Source organism: Halyomorpha halys, unplaced genomic scaffold (assembly GCF_000696795.3).
Source record: "Halyomorpha halys isolate HHAL.00 unplaced genomic scaffold, Hhal_1.1 Scaffold98.1, whole genome shotgun sequence".
In the NCBI taxonomy this organism is placed as follows: Eukaryota; Metazoa; Arthropoda; class Insecta; order Hemiptera; family Pentatomidae; genus Halyomorpha; species Halyomorpha halys.
In genome coordinates, this window is record NW_027107309.1 from 1,422,163 (window position 1) to 1,432,806 (window position 10,644).

General features: G+C 32.0%; 1 protein-coding gene across 5 annotated transcripts in view; it reads right to left on the reverse strand.

Moving 5' to 3' along the window:
• LOC106677413 (dipeptidase 1) overlaps nucleotides 1-10,644 on the reverse strand; it is a 485,353-nt gene that overhangs the window by 181,478 nt on the left and 293,231 nt on the right. The gene's annotated exons all lie outside the window — the stretch shown is intronic.

The window sequence follows — 10,644 nt, forward strand, 5'->3', positions numbered from 1 at the left end:
AAGACTGACCTATTGGAAGGTGTGAGAAAAGAATATCACGCTTGAGGTGGCTTGACCAAGTGGTGAATAATTTTGAATAAGATAGACATTAAGAAGATTTATAATGCTCAGGACAATATAGGGTGGTGTATGATTATAAGAGAGACCTACGTTCTTGTATGAACAAAGCACTAAAAATCAATAAATAATAAAATTCAATTTTTTATTTCCAGCTAGTTTTAAATTTATTTTTTATCTTGCCACACTATCGCTATAATTCCCAAGATATAAGTAAATACTTTAAAAAAACGTTCTATTTTATAATAAGTAAATACTCACCAACAGAAGTAATGAAGTTGGATTAACAAGAATATGGAAGAAAAGTCAGTTAGGGATGTAGAAATATGTTTTCAAATGGAGATGAAGAAGTGTGTATAAAGGGAGTGCTGCTATCCGGGCATGCGCACGTCATGATCCCACTCGGTATAAATAAATGTTTAATACAAGAACGTTTTTGAGTGACTGAGTATAATAATTACACAAGTAATTCATGGTTCAATACACAAGTTAAAGCCCACGGATTCTACAGGCAGCAGCATAAAATCAGAACAATCGCTGGAGGTCAGGACATCGAGTTTGAGTACAGCCAAATAGAATTCAGAATGAAAATTGTCCTTAAGAAAAAAATATGCTCCAAAATAAAACTTAGCGAAAAAAAAATAAATATGGCTTATACATAGCCATGAAAAACGTGAATTAAAAAAAAAACAGAAAAAAATAATACTAATAAAATAATATAAATAATTGTACAAACAAATATACATATTTTTTATTAACATGATAAAAAAAGTTAAAAATATACTTTATCAAAAAAAGTTTTAATTTTCTATTTTAAAAACTATTATGATTTATTGGCTGAGTGAATTATCTGGGTTTGTTCATACTCCGATCAATTTACATTCGTTTTTCTATTAATTGGAATGTTAATATACAATAAGCAGTGCCATCGAATGAAGATGATAATGGAGCCCAGGTAGTTAGGAATGGACATTGACGTCTAGTAATGCAACGAAACGTACCCCCACCTTCCCTCTCCTCGCCCCTCAGACGCGCTCTCATTGGCTGCTCTATTGTTCCACGGCCAATGTCAGCGCTGGCATTGGCAGCTCCCTGACAGCTCCCCCGTCCCCCTACCCATTATTGTCTCCTATTCCATATTACAGCTCGTCATTTCCTAAACTACGTAGCATCATTTGTCACCGTATAGGTCTGAGTATAGCTGGGACGAGGTTTTTATCCGTCAGCGCGTTCTCATAAAAATAATTGGTAACATTGTGTAAAATCGAGCGTTAATACATTTAATATCATTTTATGTTATGTGTCTATCTTCTGGTCATAGTCAAATTCGTGAAAAAAATATTCAAATTTAAAAAAAAAATGACAAATTTCCATTGATGATTTCATTTCTTCAGGCAATTATGGAGGATTAAAACCGGAACTTCAGTTGGTTTGAAAAAAATTAAACATGTGAAGTCGTATGGGACGAATATTATTTGTTGCTGAGGATAAGTAAAGGAGCATATTGAAACACGAATGGAGCGTACTATATGACGTAAGCCACCCAACTTGACAATAAATGTTCGAAGGTAAATTTATTTATTTTAATACATTTATCTCGTTCTCGAGTAGCATGACAGCGTGGAAAAACTAATAAAAAAAAAGAAAATCGGAATGACACTCTCTGAATGCGAAAACGAAAATGAGGTGGAAAGGAGAGTATATACTAAAAGCACTGGCTATTGAGTGATAATTCTGCAGCTACACCACGGAAATCGTGGTTTGTCAATGTGAGATTGGGCTAAATGTATTATAATTGTTTTCAGGCAGATAATAAACATCAAGCTCTAACATTTACAAGGATTTATGTGTTTTAGTTGAATCTTGATAAATAATTAATAAACATATTTAATGCTAGTACAGTGTGCCATTTCGTCTCGTCACAGGCACTCAATATGAAATTACAAACACATCAAATTGCCTCAAAGCTATGTGATCTTCTTCAGTGTAAGCTACATGCGAGATTTTGTGAGCTCACTGGTGTGTAAAATATAGTACAGTCTATTTGGAAATATACAGTCTTTCGACAGAAGTAGAAAATACACTTAAATAAATAAACACAGAACAGAAAAACAGAAGACTCGGAAAAAAAAGTAATAATTCTTTTAAACATAAAAAAAACTAATGTAACAAGCGTTTAGCACTTATATACATTTTGAAAAAAAAAATCTAAAAAAGTAGGTTGATTGAAACCAAAATATAAGTTTATAAACAGCCTATATAATCGTTAGTTTAACCAGTTATTACCTTAAATGAAGCCGTAGAATGTTTTTTTTTCAAGAGGGAATTTCAAATATCAGTGAAATCCACGAATGGTTGGGAGCTTCTATCAAGTAATCAAGAAATAATAACTCACATATATATTATTTACTGGAACGATAAAAAAAAAATCTTAATTATTTTTTTCTCATTTTATTGCATGTTCTAACCAAGGTTATTTCAATAAATCCTTTCTATAAAATTAAATGAAAACTATTAAAAATTGACAAGAGTATATACTCAAACAAGAAGCCAGGATGAAGAATAAAGGACGATATAGAGCCGGTATAAAAAATATACTGACAGAATGAATACGGGAACCATAGAGAAAGGCAACACAATGAATATTAAAGAGCAACTACATATCACAACATAACGGTCCAACGGCCTTCTTCAGGCGAACCCTCCTTCTCCACTGAATTTTATGCCTCATTAGGTTTGTTCATGCTTGTCCCTAAGGTTTAAATAGGATATTTTATTTTTTAGTAATATTTTTATAAAAATATTTTTATTTATGGATTCAGGTCAATCATGCATGGCCATACATGAACTGTTAACGAATAAAAGACACAAAAATAACCTTTGATAATGAATTAGGTAATAGTTATCCTAGAAAACACTCTAATCAACAACTAATTATATAACAAAATATTACAAAGGTTGAAGAAGAATAAATACATAATTGAAAAGGGATCAATTGAATAGAAATAAACTACTGAAAACTTTACAAAATAAATGGACATTAATAGAATAAAACTGTTATAATTGCAATCTTGGAAATGTCTGAGTGACTTCTAGCGGTACATAGCTCCAGTGAGTATGAATAAGATCATCCCAAATAATGGCCCTGTTGTTTCACAAAGTGTAGAGTCTGTCAACAATTTTTTTTTCTTTAATTACAATTTGTATTTTTAATAAATTCATTTATTATTATTTTCTTTTGTTATAAATTCAGAAGATTTAATGTGTATCCATGATGTTAGACCAATATACATAGATTAGATTTTTAAAAAAATGAACAACCGAATTATATAATAGAAATGAGAAGAATAGATCTATTACTTCTTAAAATTTTGTTATACTAGCATATAAATGAAATGTACAAGGTAACTGATTCCTGGCATGCTTAAATTTTTGAATCCTATTCGATTCATAAATATAACGTCTTGTTACATAACATACATCTCAGTTAGAGTTGGGTACTTGAAAGCTGAGCGATTAAGAAACGTTGTAGAACTTAAATAGAAACATTCTAGAGCTGAGTAGAGCTGAATAAGATAATTTAAGGTAATTTCCAGGTTAGCGAAATACGGTGAAGGGTCCATTCCCTTTGAAGAGATGCTCATCTAGAAGTGCCGTCTGTCTCTTTGAAGCGAATCATATTCTTCATTGAACGAGGAAATCTTTGATGAAGGGCGGAACGAATTTAATTTATGATAATAATCTTTCGGTCTCTTTGCGATTCATTTTCCACCACCATATTTTTTTAAAATGAATGGAGGTAGTAAAATTTTGAGAAATATTTAAAAGGAATAAGTAAAAAAATGTAGAAAAATATTCTAAATATTTAAATAACTGCTTACCTTAAAAAAAATAATAAAAAATTACCTATTTAAACCTAAATGGATTTAAAAAAAAATATCTACATTTTTCACACGTTTTCTTAACTAGTATAATAATAAAAAATAAAAATATAATTTTTCCTTTCTTCCTTAGTGATTCGATTATTACTCAACTGATCTTGAAGCCAAGTAACAGTCAAATCCCACCTTAACAAAAAATGTCATGACACTGAGGGCTGATAATAAAATAATTATTTAATGTAAATATAAGCAAGAAATAAATATTTAAGGAAAATGATAAATAAATAAAAATGATTTTTTTTTTCGTTATAAAAAATAACCACCAATCAAAAAATAACAATTTGAGTCCGTAGGTCCAGATTTATTTTAGCGCTGTCTTTTAGGTCAGCATTTGGTTCCAGTAGTCAATTGACAATCGGTTGAGTTCTTGTCTTTTAAGTTTGGTATTTGGGCTCCATGTCCCTTTTGTTAAGTAGGGGACCAAGACACCGACTGTGTCTGAAAATGGAAGTAGTATAGAGTTAAAAGGATTAGAGGACAGAATCTGCGTGAGAGGGTACATGTAATATGTTTGCACTTTATTCATTAACTTTAATGCACGTAGCATTGCACCACGACTGAGAAATAAGACGTTGTACATTCAAGGATGCCACTTGTAAATTTGTGGAAAATATTTGTAATATCATTTAGTAAATTTTTCTAAGTAATAATAATACTCATAAATAATCCTACCTTAAAGAAGTATATATCTCCTATGTGCCTCTAAACCTTTCTGAATCTGAATATTTACAATCAATATAAAACAACAAGAAAAAAGTGGTAGGATTTTTATTAATACTTGAAATTAAATAATTATCCAGTTAATCAATATTAAAAAAACTATTAATAAATAAGATTAATGTTACATATAAAAAATTTACCAATCGATCTCCAAACAGGAGAATATGTTTCGAAGGTGTAAAACTATTTTTTTTTATTTTATACTAAGTCGATTGATATGTTTGAAAACGGAAATTGAAAAAACAAGTTATAGTAACAAATCAAAGCCATTGGTTGTCCCTAACTAGAGAACTTCAAAAACTAACGACTATCGGCAGGGCGATAAAGGACGCGGCCGTAATTGAATCGGGGCCTGGTCCTGATTGAGCCCCGGGCCCCGGGGATCGTGGCCCACAAAATATGGTCGCCCATATACCCCCCCCCCCATCCCCTAGCTCCCCCCTCCCACAATCTGTGGCCCTATTCAATTTTGGGCAAATGGCACCTGCCGATAGTGATCTACCAGCCACCGCTGACCCAGCCTGCACCAGCCACAGTGGCCGAGTGACATGGATCTGTAGTAACATCAATCAGTCAATAAATCTCTTTAGCGCAACTTACTATTCCATATTAAATCATAACATCTTGTACAGAATTAAAATAATCCTCTCCCAGAATGTCTAAATGCAGTTTACATTTGGGAATATTATTGATTCATAACTGAAACATCATAGCACCCAAAACTTAATAAAAGAATTTAACCTTTTAATTTTTGCTTAAATTATTGTAAGATTATTTGAATTCACTATAAGAAATAAAATAAAATATATAATATTTTAGATTAAAAGAGTTTTTGACCTATAAATATTAATGAAAGTTTTACAAAAGTGGTAATTTCATTACATTTTTTTTCCATTACAAGTCGGAAAAGTCAAAATTGACTAATTATCAGACATTGTTGGATTTTTTTTGCAATATCAAGTAGATGATAATGAATTACATTCAATATTTTTTTTCCTAGTACCCTCCTGAAATGAGAAAATAATTAAATAAAATAAGTACATTTTATAAGTAATTAAAATAGTTATGTGATTTTAAATGTCAAAATAGTTTTTATTGATATTTTTAATTTAAATACCATAAACTGTTCAAGATAACAGTAAGGAAGACTAATGATATCTGCCATAGTGACAATATCATTGTGTATGTACGAACTACTAACACACATTAAAATTTAAAATATTCATCTCTATAACTAAACTAAGATGTATAAACAATATGGAGCTCATTATGTTTAGTCTTTAATAAACATTTATGTCCGAATTGTGAAATTAATGTTTAGAAATAAAGTTATTTGTTAACATATCAAGTGACTTGAGAAGGTACTGACTTAAAGTCTAGGAAGGGGACAGTCAGTATTAATTGGACCTTAAATCTGGCGACTTCTCCATGTTTGATGTTCTTTTAAATCGGATGGATTGCCATTTAAAATTTTGATTTTTATATATAAAAACGATCTTGATATGTAAATTACCGGTCCCTACAATAAAGTGAACTTGTTTCATTAATTCCAGAATATAAAAATAAAACAGACCAGAGAAAAATTTCAACTTTTACCTATTCGATAATCTCTGACAATTTGAATGGTAAAATCATTTTGAATTTACAATCTAATCTAGCCTACTAATCTCTCTTTTCTCAGTCTGCCGGTGTTCCTCAAGGTAGTATCTTAGGTCCCATTCTTTATACAGTTTATACAGGTGACATCCCAACCAACCCTAACACAGTCCTAACAACATACGCTGATGACACATGTATACTGTCTGTAAACAACGACCCAACTAATGTAAGTGTTGTAAATAAACACTACAGACACACATTACTTCTATTGAAGAAGGTTGTCAAAACTGGAGAATCAAAATAAATCCTGACAAATCCCATCAGATCACCTTTACTCTCCGTCGTAAATCTCTACACTCCTGTCCTACAGTATCCTTTCTAAATACTCCACTAACGCCTGTTGAACAGATTCGATACTTAGGACTCCATATTGACAAGAGACTTACTTGGAATCCACACACAAGACTGAAACGACAAGAAACTCCTCGTAGATTCCGATTGCTACAACACTTACTTGACAAACGCTCTAAACTTCCCATTCACTACAAAAAAATTAGTATACACTACGATAATCAAGCCAATTTGGACATATGGAATTGAGCTCTGGGGCTCGACCAAACCATCAAATTCCTCTCGCATCCAATCCTTACAATCCAAAATCCTACGTAAAATCCTTGATGATCCTTATTACGTTACAAATAAACTCATTCACAAAGACCTTAATATCCCATTCGTTGCAGATTTGGCCCAAAACCGATATGCGTCTTTTCATCCCAAACTCCTTATCCATTCTAACCCATTAATTCTTAATATTTCATCCTTAACAATCCCTGATAATCCTCCGAGGCGTCTGAAAAGAAGATGGCCACGGGAACTTCTAATTTAAACTAATGTTTGAAGTACCAACAATGAGTGGTTCCTTCCCAAGATTTTCAAGTGTATCTGAAACTTAACTTATTGTATTTATTATTTGTACAGTTGTAAATCACATTAAATAAATTTTAAAAAAAGAATTTACAATATAAAAATTAGAATTAATAAACCAAGAAGCTATCGCTTATAACAAATTTTTCGAAGAGAGGTACCTCTGTTTTGTTGTTTTTTTTCATTAAATCAAAATAACTCTTTAAACGAAATAGTTGTTATCTGTTGGACAAATGGTGTTGTTTTGTGATACTCAACCCATCCACTGTATTTGGATACCAAATTCCACAAAAGACAGGGTTATTCGAATGTCAAGTGATTTCGTTGTTAACTAATGACTTCGAAGAACATTTTAATATTAGAATTCAAAATGAAACCTCTTTGGAATTGTGAAACTGATAAAGGATTGTGGTTAGTGTACCAAGGTTTAGAGGACGTCAGCAAGTGACTTGGCAAATCCTCCTCCTCGCTGTTGTATTATACAGCTGGTCGTGCTAAATGAGAAAGCAATTGAGGTGGCTCCTGGATATTACGGTGGCGTGAATGGGCTGCTGGAACCTGTCTTCCTTCTCCTGACGAGGGTCTCTTAACACCTTTCTCCACAATATCACAACTTATTTTAAATAAGGTGTTTCATAGAAGTATTTTCATATAAAAAATATAATTTAAAGAATGTTTTATATGCAAAAATAGATATTTTAAATTAAATTAATTAAATTAAATTTCTGTGTGATCGCTGTTCTCAGGAAACCGTAGTTTAGGACACGATTTCTAATAGAAGATACATTGAGACGCAAACCGTGTACATTTTTTTTCTAGAAACAAACATTAAAAATAATAATAGAATCATTCTTATATTATTGGACCATTTAGCTGTTTTGGATCTCACAAGTTGAGTAAAAAAATAAATAAATAAACTTTTTTTTTAATAATTTATTTATTGATATTTACAACTGTATACACATATATACAACAAGTAAATTTGCTGTAGGTGACATAGTAACATGATAAGAACAGGTGGAGAATCTACCCACTGATAGAACTCCAATAACATTTCTAGAGAAGAAGATCTCGAGGCCATCTTCTTTTCAGACGCATAGGAGGATTATTAGGTAAAGAAGGAGAAGCCAGGTTAGAAACAAGTGGATTTGGGTGGTTGAGAAGTTTATTATGGAAGGAACGGTATCTGGTTCTGGCCAAATCGGCAACATATGGAATATTGAGGTCCTGATGGATGACTTGATTTGTGACAAAGTAAGGAGCATTAAGGATTTTGGACTGTAAAGATTGGATTCTGGAGGAATTTGATGGTTTAGTGGAGCCCCAAAGCTCAACTCCGTATGTCCAGATAGGCCATATAATAGTCATATAGATTGGCAATTTAGACCGTTGTCTAGTGAATGTTGCAATAGTCGGAATCTACGAGCAGTTTCTTGTCTTTTTAGTCTTGTATGAGGATTCCATGTCAGTCGTTTGTCGAGATGTAGTCCTCAGTAACGGATCTGTTCGACAGGAATAAGTGGGGTATTATTAAAGGATATTGTAGGGGAAGAGGTCATGGGTTGACGTCGAAGGAAATAAACTTTAAAAACAGATTTCTCTACTGTAACATCACTGAGCTCTGTCAATATTTGATATAACATTGCAGCGAAAACTAAATGAAAAATTTGGAAAAAATATAACCGACATCACCAATCGAAGATTTATTTTTATTTTTATAATATTGAAATATAAGAAAAATCCGAAAGTACTTATAACGAGAACAACACTTCTGTGTATTCTGAAACTAAGATTATAAATCTATTGAAAGGTGAAACCACAAAAATTAATACATTTTTATTTTCATTTTTCATGTGTTTGTTAATATATTATATTTATATCATACAATTTTAAGCCTATTATTTAATTCTTTCGTCGTTTTTTCGCAGAAATATTTGTATTTTTAATCCACTTTTTGTTTTTCCGCTCTTTCATTATCCCTATTTTCGCTCAACGACTTAAAATTATATTTTTTCCAAAACAATTTATCATGTAATTTAGTTATTTACATTAAAATATTGCTTAATTATGCAACAGAAAAAATAATCTACTGTTAGTTGGGAAAAGGTACGTTCCAGATATAATAATAATAAATTGTAAATCGTAAAACAAATCTAAAGTGCCTTACCATGGGGTCGGACATGGTGAAGTAAAAAGATGGAATTTTTTATTAACTACTTATAAATCTATTGGAGGAAAACTATAGCACCCATTGTATTATTACATATTACAGATGTAATACACCCACAATTCCACACAAAAGGAGTGGAATAGTTCCAATTTTGCTCCCATCACTTATGGTTACGTTGGAGTTTGGAAACGGACCGGGTGAATCATTGACACATTATAAAATGATCCGCCCACAAACACTTCATGTGGAAAAATTTACCAAAAGCAAACTATATATTAATGAAATATATATTTGATATTTTGAATAAGACACAATCTATTTTAAATTTTGCGTTATTCTACAGGATAAAATTCCAAATATTTCACTGAGACGAAAGAGTAATTTGTTTCTGTTAATCCCAAGAGAAATATAAGTAATAATCATTGTTCGATGGCATGGACCAGTAAATCATAGGTTTCTGATTCAAAAATGCAAAATTAGTTTCTCCTGTACTTATGTCTGTGTGAAAATTAACTGGCCGGGAAACGACAATATCGCAGTAATTATTGTCGGGGGTATCTTTGTAGTTTATTAACACATGATTTTAAAAAAGCTATGTAGCTCTTTGTATATAGTTAAAATTGGTAGAAATTTCATTAAGACAGAGTAGTTGGAATACGGTATGATTGAAATACATACAGTCATTGGATAGCTTTCATCTTCAGTAGAAAGGACACGGTAATACCTAGCTCAGGTAATTGCTATATATTGCAGTACGGGTCTTCAATACCTGAAAGGCTCATTTGCCGGGCAAAGCTGGTGATTAAAGTCAGGGGTATTTGCACAATTACGGGGCACAATAATACTAATATAAAAGCGAGATAGATTGATATTGGAGTTCTGGCAATGGTCAGATTCTGCTATCAAGTCTAAAAGTTATGCAAGGAGGTGATTTGGCCTGAATCACGCTCGACTACCAGTTTTTTCTCTAATTAAGGATACCTACTTCATGAGGCTGGATGGACTCCGGAGGGCTTCCGAATCCACAGCGTTGACTAATGGCTACAGTAATAGAATAAATATTTATCTGTCAAGATCGGATTAAAACCGGGTAGAGTTAGTAGCATAGTGCCATAACACTGAACCAACCCGCTCCCGATTATATACGTATATATATATATAACTTACGAGCACTTAGACTGAATAGCTTGAAGAAAGAGAGAAAGAGGGAACAGAATTAAACTGCACGCTTAC